Raw genomic sequence first — 6,450 nt, 5'->3', positions numbered from 1 at the left:
TTCAAACTTGTTGGTACGTTCGGACAGGGCCCCGTGGACCCCGAGTGTCAATCGGACGAGGCTCGGACCAAGTTGGAATTTGGAAGCCAAAGCTGAAGCTCCAGTTGCTGTCATAATTGCACCTGCACTTGGTCAGTCGCAGGTGCGAGCCCCATGATCGTATATGTGTCCAAGCATAGGTTGCCTAGCCATCGCAGAAGCAGAAGAAAGACCGCACCTGCAAAAGTGCAGGTGCAAAGGCAGGCATCGCATGAGCGGGCAGTGTCGCAGATGCGCGTCATTTTCCGCTAATGCGTGGCCGCCGGTGCGATCACCTGGTCGCAGAAGCGAGATAACGTAGCCTGGGTTTGGTCCGTACCTGCGCGAGTTGTCTGCAGAAGCGAAATCGCAGGTGCGGAAGTGGCTGAAGGGCAGTGATGTTTTAAATCGGGATTTGAGCACTTTTGCTCACTTCTTACTCTTCTTGGGGGCGATTTTGGAGCTTATTAGAGAGGGGATTTCCATCAACTAGTTGAGCTTCAAGTCGTTTGACGTCAAATTTGGAGGTTTAAGTGCATTCTTGAATTGAGAAGTAGGTCTTGAGACGAGGTAAGTCTACTTTCTAACCTTGTAAGAGGGAAATTATAACATATGTGAACTAAATTAATATGTGTTGTTGTTTGTGAGGGGGCACATACGCACGAAGTGACGAGAGTCCATACGTAGCTACTATTCTTGTTATGTCCGAGTAGCCTTAGGCTTACACCATGCCTTGTTGTTATTGTTATTGCTTTATGTATATTGTTTGCCTTGAGATGGGCGGAATGGAGTGTGCTTATTAAATGTTTCAACAAGAATGGGAATTTAGGAAAAAATAATGGGATCTTAAAAGTTTTCATTTGAATGTTGTATTTTGAAAAGAATGGGAGAGTACTATAAATATTTATGAGATCTTTGTGTAACCGCGTCATGTATGATTCGCGAGCAGGGAAATTGCTTAAATTTATGTCTGACCGCGTCACATGTATGATTCGCGAGCGGGGAAAATAGGTGCATCTATGGTTCGTGTTGTTCGACCCTTATCAGTGCACAATTTAAATATTTTATTTGATCGGGTCGTACGACTTCGGCATAATTGTGCATGCTAATTATTTGGAGATTCTCCATGATTTATTCTCCTTATAGGCCTTTAAATGTAAGTTACTAAATGGTATCACTGAAGTTTAAGTTATAATTATGGAAGAAGGACTTATCTCTTCCTGTTGTTGAAGTGACAGTATCATCCATGATATCTATGCTTAGTATAATACTTTAATTACATTATTATTGTCCTAGTAAGTGTCAAGTCGACCACTCGTTACTACTTATTCGAGGTTAGGCGGGATACTTATAGGGTACATATTATTTATGTACTCATACTATACTTTTGTACTTAATTGTGCAGGATTTGAGGTAGGTGCATCTGGTTAACAGTCTGGTGCACAAATTGGATCCTCATCTCGAGACTTCACGGTGAGCTGCCTTCCGAGAAGTCCTGCAGTAGCTGGGGTCTCTCTTATGCTCTATTTTTCTATCTGTTTCTTTTCAGACAGTAGGTTGATACTCTTTTGTATATTCTACTAGATTGCCCACACACTTGTGACACCGGATCTTGGCACGTATTAGTAGACTTTGATTTTTAGTTTGGGTTGTAATTCAATAGTTATAACTATTTTTTTTAGATGTTTCCGTTTGTTTGCCTTAAAAAATCCTTTAATTACCTAATGTTTTAAAAGTAAGTAAAGCTAAATGGGAAATCACTAAGTTGTTCACTATCGGCTTGTCCAGCAACGGTGTTGGATACCATCACGGCTGAAATGGAGTTGGGTCGTGACAACATGATATCAGAGCACTAGGTTCAAGTCGGTCTGACAAGTCATGGGCAGGCCTATTAGAGTCTTGCGGATCGGTGCGGAGACGTCCGTACTTATCTTCGAGAGGCTATAGGGTGTTAGGAAACTACTCTTTATTCATCTCCTATCGTACAATTGATGGTACACTAAGTTTCTTCCTTTTATTCTCTCAGGGATGGTGAGGACGCGTACGGCGGATGTTCCAAACCTGAAAGGAGCTGCTCCCCCCGTTTCTAGAGGCTGAGGCTGAGACTGAGGTTGGGGGAGGGCATCGGCCTGAGGTAGGGGACGAGGGTGACCTAGAGCTGCCCCAGTAGTACCACCAGCGGATCCAGTGGAGGATCCCATTATTGAGGAGTAGGGCGCCTGCCGCAGAGCCAGCCACGGTAGATTTCATGACAGCACCGGGCTTTCAGGAGGTCATGGGCCATATGATGAGGTTCATGGACACCATGACTCAAGCTGATTCATTTCCAGCGGACCTAACCACTTCTCAGGCAGGAGGGGGAGTACAGACCCCTACTGCTCAAGCTCTTGGGCACGCAGTTGCGGTATATCAGACTCCGGATGCACTACCCGTGGGTGGAGCCCAGCCAGTTGCGGCAGCTGCACCTGAGCCTAGACTGACTGCGGACGGCGATCCGCTGAAGTTATTGGACGGATGGACTAGGTTACACCTTCCTATCTTCGAGGGCAAGCGTCATGAGGATTCCCAGTATTTCATTGATATGTGCATGGACAGACTGCACAATATGAGGATACTGGAGTTTCATGGGGTTGACTTCACTACTTTCCAGCTGGAGGGTAGGGCCCGTAGATGGTGACAGTCTTATCTTCTTGGCAGACCAGCAGGTTGTCCTTATATGACTTGGAGCCAGTTCACACAGCTTTTCCTGGATAGTTATATTCCACCCTCCGAGAGGGAAGTGTTACGGTATCAGTTTGAGCAGCTTGAGCAGGGTCAGATGTCAATGACCGACTATGAGGCAATATTTTTTGAGTTGTCTCGCCATCCACTTATGATACTTCCTACAAACGCAGAGAGAGAGCGGAGATTTGTTGCGGGGTTGCACCCCAATATTTAGGCTAGTATGGCCTGCGAGGTTGAGATGGGTAATGGTTATCATCTAGTAGTGGCGATTCTCGGAGGCTTGAGGGCTTCCACCAGTGGGGTAAAGAGAAGATGCAGCAGGACAAGAGGGACCATTTCTTTGGAGAGTTTAGAGGTGCTCCAGTTAGGGGAAGAGGTCAGATCGGGAGGGGTCAGCTTAGTAGGCCCACATATCCAGCACCACCAACTCCTAGGGGTGCTCCGGCGCGACCCTATTTTAGTGTTATGCCAGAGAGTTCTTATCGCCCACCAGTTCATCAGGGTTCTTCCAGTGCTTATTTCAGCGCCATGTCAGAGAGTTCATACAGCCCACCAACCATTCAAGGTTCTTTTAGCAGGTATTCAAGCCATCAGGGGCAGACTTCGGGTCAGCATTCTATGGTACCGAGAGGTTGTTACGAGTGTGGAGATTTGGGTCACATGAAGAGATCCTGCCCCAGGCTTCGGGGCAAGGCAGTACAGTATGGTCAATAGCCCATGATTTTAGCTCCAGCAGCCGCACCAGCCGTCCAGTCGCCAAGAGGCGTAGGGTAGGTGGGTAGAGGTCGTCCAACTAGATTTTATGCGTTTTCGGCCAGACCAGATGCAATGTCCTCCGATGCCATGATCACTGGTATTATTTGTGTCTGCAGTAGGGATGCTTCGGTGTTATTTGATCCAGGATCTACCTATTCATATGTATCATCTCTGTTTGCTCATTTTCGGGATATTCCTCGTGAGTTCTTGGGTACTTCTGTTAATGTGTCCACTCTTGTGGGCAATTTTGTGGTTGTGGATCAGATCTATCGGTCCTGTGTGGTCACATTCTGTAGTTATGAGACTAGGGCGGACCTTCTGTTACTTGATATGACTGACTTTGAGGTCATCCTGGGCATGGACCGGTTATCTCCATATCACGCCATTCTTGATTGCCATGCCAAGACTGTTACTTTAGCGATGCCAGAATTCCCCAGGTTTGAGTGGAAGGGTTCATTTGTCAGTACATCTAGTCGAGTTATCTCTTTCCTGAAGGCTCGACACATGGTCAATAAGGGTTGTTTCGCTTATTTAGCCTATGTTCGGGACACCACAGTAGAGTCTTTGACGATTGATTCAATGCCACTAGTCCAGGAGTTCGCCGATGTGTTCCCTTCTGACCTTCCAGGCATGTCGCCAGATCGTGATATTGATTTCCTAATTGATTTGGCTACATGCGCCCAACCTATATCTATCCCATCGTACAGTTTGGCTCTAAAAAGGTTGAAGGAGTTGAAGGAACAACTTGAGGAGTTGTTAGCAAACGGGTTTGTGAGACCAAGTGTATCACCTTGGGGTGCACCAGTGTTATTTGTGAAGAAGAAAGATGGGACTATGCTGATGTTCATTGATTACCGCCAGTTGAACAAGGTTACCATCAAGAACAAGTACCCGGTGCCGTGTATCGATGTTCTGAAGACTGCCTTCCGTACCAGAAATGATCATTATTAGTTTCTAGTGATATCCTTTGGCTTGACTAATGCCCCAGCGGAATTCATGGATTTGATGAACAGAGTGCTTAGGCCTTATATTGATTCCTTTGTTATTGTCTTCATTGCTTACATTTTGATTTACTCACGTAGCCTGGGGGAGCACGAGCAGCATTTGAGAGTGGTACTTCAGACATTGCGAGAGCATGAGCTATATGCTAAGTTCTTCAAATGTGAGTTTTGGCTAGAGTCTGTGGCATTCTTGGGGCATGTTGTATCTGTAAAGCCCCGTAACAAAAAATTCCTAATGATTTATGTTTTTAAAGTGCGCCAATGATATTTGGGAATAACGTATTTGAGTATTAAAGGAGACCTATGGGATAGAGCCACAAAATGTTGAATTGTTAATGTATGTTTAAGGTGTGTTGGAACATACTAAGGAGTTTTGTGAATGACAAGAACTTGTGTGGAACAAGTTGGATACATTAAGTGGAAAGGATGTTTCAATTGTCACAAGACCCGACTTCAAAATAAAGCCCATTGAATCTAGTTTCCAACTCATCAAACCGTTTGTCATTTGGATATGTATACAGAAGGTTATGGCTAGTTTACTAGACCTGTGTCATATGCGTGCCCAAATGCGCGACCGCACATATTTGAGAGTTTCTGCCTCAGGTGCGCGGCCAATGCACGGCCAATGCACGGTCGCGCACATAGGAACCCATTAAATACCCCCAAGCACGGGTATAGAGAGGGGCTAAGTCATTTCTTCAAGACTAGGGCTTTCTCTCCACCACCCATCCAGCCAAGGCTTCAAATACACATCTAGGGTGTGTTTTTATGATGATTTCACTTCTCAATCACTAGTTACAACAAGGTTTTGTATTGGATTCCATAGGATTTCTTCAAAATCTCAAGAACACCCCAAAAGTTGACTTTCATGATTTGGTCTACAAGAGGTAATCTTTCACCCTTAAACCTACATGCATAGATTGTTAGTGAATAAACGAGCAAGGAATAAGTACTAGCACTTATGAGATGGTGATTGGAAGCCATAAATACTTAAACTAGATTATTGGGTGTGGTAGAGATTTTGTAACGAGTTAATTAGTAAAATTTGGTAGATGTGAGTTCATTGATGATTATAATGGGGCTAAGAAGGTAGTAAGTGGACAAAGGATGTTGTAGTATCTCTAGTTGGTGGTAAGGAGGTATTGCTGAAGGAAGAAACACCATTACTAGAGGTAGTTGAATGCTATGCACTCTAGGTGTTTGATAAAATGCCAAAATGACCAACAACCTGGAAATATTTACTAATATTGGTCCAATTGAATTATGTTGATGTTGATTGAAGTTGTAAGAGTTTTTGGTGGTTTTAATATCGCTAAAGAGCTCCAACAAGGTATGTTGGCTAAACTTTCTCTCTTAGAATCAAATTCCATAATATTTCTGTAAGATTAAGTATGATTGGCTCAAGATTCCTAACTTCTTTATGCCAGGTTATTCCCTATAAATTTGATTATACTGAATGAGCCTTATATCGAAAGATAGATGTTCAAAGTATGGGTTGCGTATTAAAATGTTGCGGTTTTGAATCGTATTTCAAATAAAAGCTAGTATGCCAAATTGTATGAGAAAATCTCAATATTCTTAAGACTCTTAATTGTTCATATGTGTACCTAAAGTCTTGATTGGAAATGTCTTATTGTTGCTAGCCTATAAAGATGGTTGGAAGTGACATCAGTTAACTGGGGATATAAAGTGTGACCAACGTGCCAATAGTGAAAGTTATACTTGTGGCCAATGGTGCCAATGAAATGAAATAATGTGAGAAAGATTATAAAATGAGCTTTGACTCAACTATTCAAAAATTGACTTCAATAATATAATTGGCTAAAAGCTTATGAACTCAAGTGATGCCTATATGTGGTTGTTTTAGCTAATGCTATGCTTTGTAAGTATTTTTCAATGTGTTTTGCGTTCTTACATATTCGTGAGTGGAAATTGTGTATGATTTTAACTT

The sequence above is a fragment of the Nicotiana tomentosiformis genome, chromosome 6 (genome assembly GCF_000390325.3).
Source record: "Nicotiana tomentosiformis chromosome 6, ASM39032v3, whole genome shotgun sequence".
In the NCBI taxonomy this organism is placed as follows: domain Eukaryota; kingdom Viridiplantae; phylum Streptophyta; class Magnoliopsida; order Solanales; family Solanaceae; genus Nicotiana; species Nicotiana tomentosiformis.
The sequence above is the reverse complement of the archived record's forward strand: the minus strand, read 5'-3'. Positions refer to the sequence as shown.